Source organism: Solanum verrucosum, unplaced genomic scaffold (genome assembly GCF_900185275.1).
Source record: "Solanum verrucosum unplaced genomic scaffold, falcon-dt-bn FXZP01000134.1, whole genome shotgun sequence".
NCBI lineage: Eukaryota > Viridiplantae > Streptophyta > Magnoliopsida > Solanales > Solanaceae > Solanum > Solanum verrucosum.
Window position 1 is genome coordinate 1,330,893 of NW_026020833.1, and position 12,503 is coordinate 1,343,395.

General features: G+C 37.5%; 1 long non-coding RNA gene across 1 annotated transcript; it reads left to right on the plus strand.

Annotated features, from left to right (window-relative positions):
• Positions 1-6,245: 6,245 nt before the first annotated feature.
• On the plus strand, positions 6,246-6,857 carry LOC125813513 (uncharacterized). The gene is made up of 4 exons (XR_007442064.1): positions 6,246-6,321; positions 6,396-6,443; positions 6,569-6,638; positions 6,734-6,857. It is a non-coding gene; the product is annotated as an uncharacterized LOC125813513 (long non-coding RNA).
• The last annotated feature ends 5,646 nt before the right edge of the window (positions 6,858-12,503 follow it).

The window sequence follows — 12,503 nt, forward strand, 5'->3', positions numbered from 1 at the left end:
ATAAGATAACTGATAACAATCCTTTAGAAATACTAAATAGCCAGATAGAAAACCTTTATAAAGAGACAAAAGAAATTAAGAAAGAACTAAGTAAACTTAAAGACTTAACCCTTTCATGAACAACCTCTTTTACCAAGAAGTCCTTAGAAAAACAGCACAATTTCAAGCTAACCCTGAAGGTTTATCTGATTACGTTCCACCAGGAAAAACAGATTCTATAAGCGTAAAACAAAACAATTTGATAATATTTGCTTTATTAGAATTAAATAAAAACCTAGAAGACCGAATAAAAGAAATAAATAAAAAATTAGATATTTTATTAGAAAATAAAGCCCCTACTAAAAAAGGTAAGCAAGAAAACGATATACAAGACTTAATAGAACAGCTCAAGAAAGTAGAATTAACTCCTCAAGAGGATAGACCTAAAAGAAAAGATAAAACATGGACCTTTTTTCAAACAGGAATAGAAATTCCCAAGAAAGACAAAGGGCCAGTTTCTCTCAAGATCGACTAGGAAACAATATGTTAGCTCGAATTATGAATAACTCATCTAAGCCTAGTAGTAGTCACCAGCTGGATGAATTAATAGATGTAGATAGAGACATAGAAATTTTCAAACAAAATAAATTAAAAATGCTAAATCCACAAGTCCTCTATAATACAGGTTTTTTCTCATCAACAGCACATCTATACAGACATTATAGAGAAGAACAGTTAAGCGTATCAGAAAACGATAGTGAAAGTATAAATTTAATTAGTAAAGAATCTATGCAAGAAATACAGAAAAGACGAATGAATCTCATGCACATGGGATTGGTGGTGATAGGGCTTAAAGGATTAACTAGAAAAAATTTAGGTACTAAAGTACTAATTACTTTATACGATAGCAGATGGTCAGAATCTAAAAGATCAATAATAGGTTTAACCGAAGTAGACATGAGTAACAATGGAGGAATATTTTACTGTAGTCCAGATTTTATGATAAATTCAAAAGAATTTGGTAAGTACATAAAAATAGGCATACAGACCAAAGGGTATGAAGAAATGAATTGTGGAAATAATCTTTTAGTTTGTGTTGGCTTTATAGGAAAATTAGCCACCAACAGCAGTTCAAAGTTTAAAATAAAGATAGACGATGCAGTAGGTATAATGGGAAATAAAGGAATCAAGTTAATGAACCCTTTAAAAATAAATTCAGAAGAATATGCTGGTAGAGAATGGAATTTAGAAAATTTCTGCAAAAAAGAAGTATTACGACCAAACGACCACCTCACATACACTAATACTAAAGGAGAGACATCAATTAGATTCACTGATTATAAATATACAGATCAAAAAGAAATAGAGGAAGACTTAGAAGATAATGAATCAACCGTTAATATGGAAGGTATGAATATCCAAAATATAAATGAAGAAGACTACGAAGTAGACTTATCAATAGCACAAGCTAAAGAATTACATAAAGAAAATAAAACAACTTTAGTTTTTAGTAATAATACAAATGAACATCTAGGACATTTGCAAACGGTATTTAAACTATTCGTAGACAATGGAATTATAATTAGCAAAAAGAAAATGGATTACTAATTTGCAGATTTTCACAAAAAAAATTAAACTTATTAATTAAAACAATACCTAACAAAATTACAAAAACATCTACACGTAAGGTACCTTTTAATCTCTGTCTCACTTCATGTAAATTTGACTTATTAATTAATTTATAGATTTTTAAAAATATTTTTATACTTATCAATAAAAAATAATTAATTGCATTATTTTTTAGAGATAAGGTGGTTTGCAACTATCCTTATCAATCTCAATAAAAAAAAATCTATATAAATAAATAATTTTGAAACTAGCAATATATATTGAACAAAAATAGCTTTCTAATAATTTAGGACAAAATTAATTTTGTGCATCCTTATTTTATGAATTTATATTTGATTAAATTAAAATCATTTTATTTTGCAAGTTTGAACTAGAAAGGAGTGTGCTTTTAGACTAAAGATGTTGCAATATGCTTTGCAAATTATATTTATATTTTCGTTAAAGTTAGAAATTATTTTTAATACTAGGTTCAAATTTTAATCTTTAAATTAAAAAAATTATACACTAATTTATTTAAATTTAAACGCCATTAGACATAATAAGGCTAGGCGAGTTACTAAAATGAAAAAAATATTTGCTTTTTGTTACCGTCTCTTGCTTCTGTATGTTCTCCTCTCAGAAAAAAATTTGGAACCCTTTAACGTGCGCTGGGCTTTGAGACTCTCGGCTATCTTTTCCACCACCATCGTCATATAGGGTTTCTCTCTTGGTGGGTTTCGGAAATTTTCTGATCTTTGCTTCGGTTTCTAGGGTCAGCAACATCAATTCACGGAGGATGAACCAGTGGTGTCGGAAACAACAATCGTCGTATGGTGAATCGGAAATAGCGATTCTCTGCATTTTCTCACCGTCTCGTTCTTCTGAATAATTCACGCTTTTTTGCTTCGGTTTCTAGGGCTTACAACAACAGCAATTCTCGGAGGAGTGTTGGAAACAGCGAATCTGTTGCAGGGGCGGCTCTAATAAATAGGTGGCTTAAAGCCAAATTCGAATGGAGGCCTTAAATTCAAATATATTTTTTTATGAAGTTTCTTATAGCCAATTATTTAATCTTTCTTGAGACATAGTACTCATAATTTATCAAACTTCTATTATTTCTTTGCTCTTTTATGAAAAGTTTATATTTTCTACAAATAATACTCAATATTTTAAAAAAAAATTTATGTATAACATATTTATTTATTTTTAAATGAGGCCCCTCAAATTTTGGGGCCTAAGGCGATTGCTTTTTTTTTTTAAAGGGGAAGAACCGCCACTGATCTGTTGTATGGTGAGTTTGGTCTTTTATTCCAACAGTATTCAACTGATTAAGTCAATAGTTGAGACCCAAATATTGGTTTAATCGTGTACAGAAACGAACAAGAACTCAAACTAGGGTTAAAGAAGAGCAATTACTCAGCAGTGTGAATGAGGCAGAGAGAGAAGAATCGTTCGAGGATTCTGAAAACTCTGGTGCTATTGTGGAGGAACCAGTGGTGTCGGAAACAACGAATCGTCCTATGGTGAGTTTGGTTTTTTCTTTCAACGTATTCAACTGATTAAGTTAATAGTTGAGACGTAATTATTGAGTTAATCGTGTACAAAAACGAATGAGAACTCAAACTAGGGTTAACAAAGGGCAATTACACAACACTGTGAATGAGGAAGAGAAAGAAGAATCGTCCGAGTAAGGCTTTAGGGGAGGTACTTCTGCTAGAAATGCTCATCAGTGTTTAATTGGTATTATAAATTTTGTCTGCTGTTTTGTAGGTTTTGTTACAGTAGTTTTGATGTTTTAATTTGGATTTGAGAATCTACAGATATTTAGGCTTTGTTTCTAGATTATTGGTGAAAGCACAGTGGAAATTATGGTCTTCTAGTTTGCGTGTCATTCTGAAATTTTATTATGTTGAAAGGAGGAATGGAAGTTGTGGTCTTCTAGTTGTACTAATGTTCTGTAGTTATTATTATTGCAGTTTGAGATTATATATAAATTTTAGGCTTGACTTCCTCAATTATTGTTGAAAGCACGGGTGGAAATTATGTTTTTCTGTTCATATACTATCCTGTATTATGTATTATTATTTTAAATTCAATAAAATGGAAATTTTGCTATATCACCCCTAATTATTATAAGTTCGCTACACGTTGGGAAATGAAATGATTATAGTACTTAATAAATGTAAAATAGGTCTAAAATGACAAGTCATCTCTTCGCATTCCAAATTGGACAAGTAAAAGTTACCTATTTCTAGTATTGTATATAAGTAAAAGTGAAAGGAAGCAGTATGTGAAAATCCAAAATAAATTAGCAATGAAAAAAAGAGAAAAAATGGGTGATGGCTATTTAACTGGAGTTCTTACTTTTGTCTTTCAATTTTAAAGAGAGAGCTTTCGTGAGTGAGGAAGATAGGGAACATGCACTTGGTTAATTGGGAATCTCTCATTACCAGCAAAAAGGAAGGGGGCATGGACCGTAGGAACTTAGAAGCACATAATCAAAGCTTACTCATGAAGTGGTTGTGGAGGTACAATTCTGACCTTGATGCCTTGTGGAGTTTAGTCATTGGTGAAAAATAGAACCACACAGATCAGTGGTGTACAAGTCCAATCAACAACCCTCATGGGACAGGGTCTGGAAAGCTATCAGGCAAATATGCGATTCTTTTCAGATGAATACTAGTACAAGGGTGGGTAATGGGAGAAGGACTTCATTTTGGCATGATAAATGGGTAGGTCATGGTACACTAAAAGACATGTTTCCTGAGTTCTTTTTCTATAACATCACTTTCTGACATCAAACTGGATTGTGCTTGGGGATTGAATGGATGGAATATCATCTTCAGGAGAGGTTTAAATGATTGGGATCTGGGGAGAATTAATGATTTTTAATTTAGCTTAGAAGCTTCAAAAAGGAGGAAGAATACTCTTTATTGGAACAAAAACAAGAATGGGATTTTTACTGTTAAATCAGAGCATCTTAGCCTTTCACAGGCAGGCCAAGCCATTGTAAATTGGCCATGGAAGTGTATTTGGAAGGCTAAAGTTCCTATCTGGTTGCTAGAGAAGCTTGCCTAACTCAAGAAAACTCAAGAACAGAGGGCTTTCAATTGTGTTCAAGGTGTATTTTATGTGGAAAAGCTTTTAAAATCCAATGGCCATCTGTTTATATTATCTTTCACTTGTAATTGTGGCTATGTTCCTAAACTTGGTGGGGGTGTAGATGGACTATGTCTGTTAATTCTGCTGATCTTCTAGAACCTGGAACAACAAGGGGAACATAGTGAGACAGAAACAGTGGTGGAGTGGTCCCTGCTTGCCTATGGTGGTCTGAGAGGTACTCAGAATTTTTTAAGACATGCAATTCTTTGCAAAAAGTTAAGATGAATTGTATCATTTTGTCTTGTATTTGGTGTAAATTAAACCATGTAGAGAATACAGATTCTCTGTTAGATATGTTAGGTAGTCTGTAGATAGATCACTTTTGATCTATTCTGTTGCTGTAAATATGGTTTAACACTTCCGTAGTGTTTTTAAATATACTGTTACCATTCTTGAATATAAAAGAGGTATGAAATTTTCTGTCGAAGAGAAAAAGAGAAGCGTGAACTTTCAGGAAATAAAAGTAGCGTTTCTAAATATGTCTGAATTGTGATTTATTCCGGTCCGTTCAGACCCATTAAACAACAACAACATACCTAGTGTAATCACCTTACCCCCTACCTTTTGAAGCTAGAGAGGTTTCCGATGGATCTTCGGCTCAATTAAAGAATATGACTTTATATAAAAGTTAGTATGAAAAAGAAATACAATAGTAAAACAGTGAGATCGAAAATAATGGAGAAAAGAACAATAGTAACAACATATAGTACGATAACCGAAGCAAAGCAAACATGCAACAATAAAATCGAAGAACAAGATAGGAGCGTAATATTAGTAATAGTGATGAGGGAAACTAGACAATGCTCAACTACCTTCTAACCTTCTACTGTAATCCTCGACCTCCATATTTTCCTATTTAGGATCATGTTCTCGGTAAGCTGTAGGTGTTCCATGTCCTGTATACTCACCTCTGCCTGATACTTCTTCGACATACCTCTACTTCTCAGACCCCCATAGACAACCTCTCACACCTCCTCTATGGGGCATATGCGCGCATCTTGTCTTAGCATGTCCGAATCATTTCAGTCTTGCCTTCCTCATTAAGAGATTTTTAAATGCAAAAAAAACAAATGCACTTAATGGACTGAGATCTGAAGCATTCAGATTCAGACCCCATGAAGTGCAACTAAATGACACGTAAGTGTGGGAGGTGACTGGAGGACTTCTGCCTGTCCATTGAAAACTGGTTTGCCCTTAAACACTGATGGTTACAGATACAAGGGAGTGTCTGGTGCGAACTTTCATCCTTTCCCTTTCTTTAGTCAATGGATTAAAGTAAGGAAAGAAAGACCGAACTCACACTTCTCCTTCCAAGCAAAAGGATTATCCCATTCCTTTCTTGCTTTGTACAAAGCAAAGTTCTCTGTGTTTGTTCTTTAGATTAGGCAAATTTTAGAAGTTCATGCTTGCTTTTGGTGATGCTTTCCTCTTGTCTCCACTTCTTTGTAGCTCAACTTCAGTTTTCTCCTTTATTTTGACCTCCATTGACTGTAATTGCAGGTCACTCTCCTTTGTCGAATTCCAGAGGGTTCTAACCATAATGCTTCAGCTGCTACAGTTGGCATAATCAAGGTTTTATTTCAACTCAGCAATTTGGTAGCTGAAATCTTATTTTTATGTATTTCTAATTCTTGGACCATATGCAGTTGTTGATTGGGCACTTTGATTTGGATCCAAACCGAGTCTTTGATATTGTACGTTCTTTATCCATAATGATATCGTACATTTCTACTCTGTTTAATCCATTTTTTGACTTCCATTCCTTTTAAACCTTTGAAAGTTCAGTATTCAGTTCTGTCTTTGGCCTGTGATTATACAGGTTTTGGAGTGTTTTGAACGTCAGCCTGGTAAATAGTATATTTTTGGACTTGATTCCCATATTTCCCAAGGTATAATTGTGGTTGTCTTATTGTTTTCTTGTTTTGTGGAGCTCTCCCTGTCTTGAAAGTGCATTTGTTTTCCATTTTCTCTCCATTATTTGCAGTCCCATGCCTCCCAGATTCTGGGGTTTAAGTTTCAATACTACCAACGCCTGGAAGTAAATGATCCTGTTCCAAGTGAACTTTATCAGCTGACGGCCTTGCTGGTGAAAAGAGACTTCATTGTTGACAGCATGTGAGTATATCTGTATACTTGGTTACCTCAACCCACCTTTTCCTCCTCCGCTTTACAATTTCTTTAAAGATTTGAGTGCCAAAAAGGATACTTAACTTTTGTAGTGAACATTAGGCTTTAAATAAGCTCTGAATAACTGTTGTGCATGAAAGAGTGCATGAACATCCACCTTTCTTGCTAGCAAGTATTATGTCTTTCTTCGTGCTTGAGTGGTTTTCTCTCTCTTTATTTTGCTCTTGCAGAAATGGGTTTTGTTATTTATTATCTATTTCACAAACCGTAGATGGTAATTTAAGTGTGTATTTTATCAGACACCTTCTTTATGTATAAATATAATTTGGATGACATGCACAAATCGAGAAATTTACCTTGTCAAAAAGAATGTAGAAAAAGTTGTGTATTTTATCAAAAAACTAAGAGTTTGACTTGGTGATTTTGGTTATTATCTCTTGCACATTGACATAACTAAGAGTATAGGATACCGATGCCTTCTGATACTGGCGACTTATGTGAATTATGATAGAAAAACAAAATAGATAATTAAAGGCACTGTTATTCGTTGAACCAAATTATTTTTAAGGAGTTAAGATTATCTCGTGTAGTTTTTTCGTGGCTTCTTTTGTGTACAACATACTGCTTGTAAAAGGATGATATGAATGTTATCATCTAAAAGATCATTTAATATAATAATAAAATAGGATGTTACCCTGAGATTGGTGTCAAAGGGCACTAGGGAGGCAACAAAAGGCAGAGACTTGTAAGCTTGATAAAATGAATACAGGGAAACAATATGCTATTTATGTGTCTTCTCCTTTTGGGATAATAAGTAGGATCTTTACATACTCTTGTTTATTGATATAAGAAGTTGCTTATTCTGTGCAAAAGCAAAAGCATCTACTGATTAATTTTAGTTGTGAAAGGCCCAAAGCCTAATTGGGGTTTCTAGTTGGCTCTTGGTAGGTAACCTGGACTGTTGGATTTAATTCAACTTATTGCTACTGGCGACCAGGTTTTTGTTTCAGTTATGCACATTTACTTCCCAAGGAGGATGCTGCTTTTGACCATTACAACGCATTTTCAGCTAAAAGACTTGATGAGGTTCCAACATTTTCTAGTGTGAATACTTCTGTTCAATGCGGGTATTTTAGCTTGAAATTTTGTGTGCTTGTTTGGTTAGTGGGTTATTGTAGCTTTCCTCTTGGATTCATGTAGGCTAACAAAATAGGTAGAATAATTGTTGCTGCTACTGGGAAGGATCTCATGGATGAAGAGAAGCAAGGAGATGTGACGGTGGATCTGTATGCTGTATTTGACATGGAAACGGAGGCAGTTGCTGAGCGTTCCTCGGAGCTAGAAAATAGTCAATCCCTGGGCTTGCTTATGGGATTTCTTGAAGTGGATGACTGGTAAGTTTGATTTCGAAGTTCCATGATTATGAGCTGATCTTTGCATTTGCCAGTGTGCATGTTCTGGCCATCTGTTCACCTTTTACTTTGCTCTGACTGATTTTATGTATGTAATTGTTCGACTATCTTTTCTCTTGGTTTTATATTTTGACTATAGCTTTTGGGTCTCTCTTTATCTTTTAGAAAGTAAATATTGTTCTTTTGTCTAGTGAGATAGCAACTTACTTTTGTCCAATTCCATCCATAAAGTTAGATGGAACTGTATTGTATCTTTTTATTATTGGTGTAAAAAGATAGTTCCTTAGTTGTATATTCTTATTTATACAATAATCTTAACGAACATTGTCGTAATTAATTATCAGGGGTGGGGAGTGGCTGTTCTTATTGGTATACCCCATAAGAAGCTGTGTTCAAGACACACGCTATGAACTTTCTAAATGAAAGGACTCTCAAAGTAACCTTCTTTGGAAACTACAAACCTCGTTCGGATATTCCTTCTGTTGTTGAGAAATACATGAATAAGGAATTTGAATTGGAGAAATTCATCACTCATACACTTCCCATATTCTGAAATCAACAAGGCTTTTGAATTAATGTTGAAGGGAGAAGGCCTTCGTTGCATCATCACCATGGAGGGCTAAACTTACTGTCCTTGAAAAGGATCTTCTAGCTAGTCGCTACTGTCTTCGTGCAAGTCAACTTGCATGTAGGATAAGCATTATTCCAAAAATTATATGTTCACTTATCTCCTGTTAGTGCCTACTATGTTCTCTTTTGGTTAATTGAGTTTGTTGTTTTTCTTGGTCTAGGTTGTGTTGTTTTTTCAGAGCAGTGGTGGTGGCTGTTCAGGAAAGCAACCCTTGCATCATCCACGGAGCTAGAAGCTTTGGGGTACTCTCCTGATGAATCCATTCATCAAAAGTTCAAGAAGCTTTGTGAACGCCAACTAAATATCACAGGTGGTCTTTCCTGTCCCATTCAATGTTTTCTCTTCATTGGTCGTAGCTCTAGCTCATACCTTACTGTTGTATAGAGGAATAGTAGTATAGCTCTGACACTATTGATTTATCTTTAAACTGTAGAAAAGCTTGCATCTTGAACAATTAAACTTATTAAGATCGTGAACTATATAGGGGATTGCTATTATGAAGTAATTTATTTTGAACTGGTAACTAAAAGCTGTTTTAATTTGCTTTTCCAGAATTTTAAAACTGCTTTCCTTCTGATGAAAAAGGCAATATTTAAGCACGGTGAGAATGAAGCTCTGAGATCTTGTGTAAAAGCTCTGAACTTCTGTGCTACAGAGAGTGGTGGGGAGTTACAGAACATTGCCCTTAACAAATAGAAGGGGATTGAAGATGAGCTCATTATCACTTAAATCTGCAATAAACGAAGTTGCTGTATGTGCCCTTAACAAATTGAAGGGGACTAGTTCTATTGATGCATTTTTGTTAAATGTGCAATTTTTTGTTGTTGCAGGATGGTGATGCTGAATATTCACTGCTTGTTAACTTGAAAAGGTTGGATGATCTTCAATTGTCAAGGCCAATTTCCATCGAAAGCTTGCATAATGATCTTGCTGTGACTGCCCCCAAGGCTTAGCTCTAGTGGAAAAAGTGGAGGATTTGTGGCTTAGGTCGCAGGTTCAAGCCCCACACCATGCAAAGCGAAACCCGGTATTTAAGTGGAACCCAAGGCTTAGCTCTAGTGGAAAAAGGTGGAGGATTTGTGGCTTAGGTCGCAGGTTCAAGCCCCACACCATGCAAAGCGATGCCCGGTATTTAAGTGGACCCCAAGGCTTAGCTCTAGTGGAAAAAGGTGGAGGATTTGTGGCTTAGGTCGCAGGTTCAAGCCCCACACCATGCAAAGCGAAGCCCGGTATTTAAGTGGACCCCAAGGCTTAGCTCTAGTGGAAAAAGGTGGAGGATTTGTGGCTTAGGTCGCAGGTTCAAGCCCCACACCATGCAAAGCGAAGCCCGGTATTTAAGTGGACCCTAAGGCTTAGCTCTAGTGGAAAAAGGTGGAGGATTTGTGGCTTAAGTCGCAGGTTCAAGCCCCACACCATGCAAAGCGATGCCCGGTATTTAAGTGGAGCCCAAGCTTAGCTCTAGTGGACAAAGGTGGAGGATTTGTGGCTTAGGTCGCAGGTTCAAGCCCCACACCATGCAAAGCGAAGCCCGGTATTTAAGTGGACCCCAAGGCTTAGCTCTAGTGGAAAAAGGTGGAGGATTTGTGGCTTAGGTCGTAGGTTCAAGCCCCACACCATGCAAAGCGAAGCCCGGTATTTAAGTGGACCCTAAGGCTTAGCTCTAGTGGAAAAAGGTGGAGGATTTGTGGCTTAGGTCACAGGTTCAAGCCCCACACCATGCAAAGCGATGCCCGGTATTTAAGTGGATCCCAAGGCTTAGCTCTAGTGGAAAAAGGCGGAGGATTTGTGGCTTAGGTCGCAGGTTCAAGCCCCACACCATGCAAAGCGAAGCCCGGTATTTAAGTGGATCCCAAGGCTTAGCTCTAGTGGAAAAAGGTGGAGGATTTGTGGCTTAGGTCGCAGGTTCAAGCCCCACATCATGCAAAGCGATGCCCGGTATTTAAGTGGACCCTAAGGCTTAGCTCTAGTGGAAAAAGGTGGAGGATTTGTGGCTTAGGTCGCAGGTTCAAGCCCCACACCATGCAAAGCGATGCCCGGTATTTAAGTGGAACTCAAGGCTTAGCTCTAGTGGAAAAAGGTGGAGGATTTGTGGCTTAGGTCGCAGGTTCAAGCCCCACACCATGCAAAGCGAAGCCCGGTATTTAAGTGGACCCTAAGGCTTAGCTCTAGTGGAAAAAGGTGGAGGATTTGTGGCTTAGGTCGCAGGTTCAAGCCCCACACCATGCAAAGCGATGCCCGGTATTTAAGTGGAGCCCAAGGCTTAGCTCTAGTGGACAAAGGTGGAGGATTTGTGGCTTAGGTCGCAGGTTCAAGCCCCACACCATGCAAAGCGAAGCCCGGTATTTAAGTGGACCCCAAGGCTTAGCTCTAGTGGAAAAAGGTGGAGGATTTGTGGCTTAGGTCGTAGGTTCAAGCCCCACACCATGCAAAGCGAAGCCCGGTATTTAAGTGGACCCTAAGGCTTAGCTCTAGTGGAAAAAGGTGGAGGATTTGTGGCTTAGGTCGCAGGTTCAAGCCCCACACCATGCAAAGCGATGCCCGGTATTTAAGTGGATCCCAAGGCTTAGCTCTAGTGGAAAAAGGTGGAGGATTTGTGGCTTAGGTCGCAGGTTCAAGCCCCACACCATGCAAAGCGATGCCCGGTATTTAAGTGGACCCCAAGGCTTAGCTCTAGTGGAAAAAGGTGGAGGATTTGTGGCTTAGGTCGCAGGTTCAAGCCCCACACCATGCAAAGCGATGCCCGGTATTTAAGTGGATCCCAAGGCTTAGCTCTAGTGGAAAAAGGTGGAGGATTTGTGGCTTAGGTCGCAGGTTCAAGCCCCACACCATGCAAAGCGATGCCCGGTATTTAAGTGGATCCCAAGGCTTAGCTCTAGTGGAAAAAGGTGGAGGATTTGTGGCTTAGGTTGCAGGTTCAAGCCCCACACCATGCAAAGCGAAGCCCAGTATTTAAGTGGAGAAGGGTAGAGGGGCGGGCCCATTATCCACCTAGTTGTCTGGCTATGATTGGTCCAAAGGGCAGGTCACAGACGGATTGATTTCTCGGTTATCAAAAAAAAAAGATCTTGCAGAGACTTTCAAAAACTTCAGAAGTATTGATGACGAGGTGGGCATACTGTAGTTTGAAAAAATCTTTTTTTTTTTTTGTAGTTTTGCCAATACTCAACTTCTTTGGCTTACTGTTTAGGTTATTGGATTTCTGCTTCTTAACATGCATCTGCATGTTTGCAGGCTACTCTCTATCTTAAACTCTGGAACAATCTTTATCTTCCTTATCTCCAAGCGCAGTGCATTGTTTGATCTACTTGAGTCCTTCCTGACTACTAAATCTTCGGAAGGTCTTCGTGCAAGTCAACTTGCATGTAGGGTAAGCATTATTCCTAACTTTTATGTTCACTCATCTCCTGTTAGTGCCTTCTATGTTCTCTTTTGGTTAATTGAGTTTGTTGTTTTTCATGGTCTAGGTTGTGTTCTTTTTTCAGAACAGTGGCTGTTCAGGAAAGCAACCCTTGTATCATCCACGGAGCTAGAAGCTTTGGGGTACTCATCAGATATATGCAACGGAAGCAGCTTCCAGACTGATG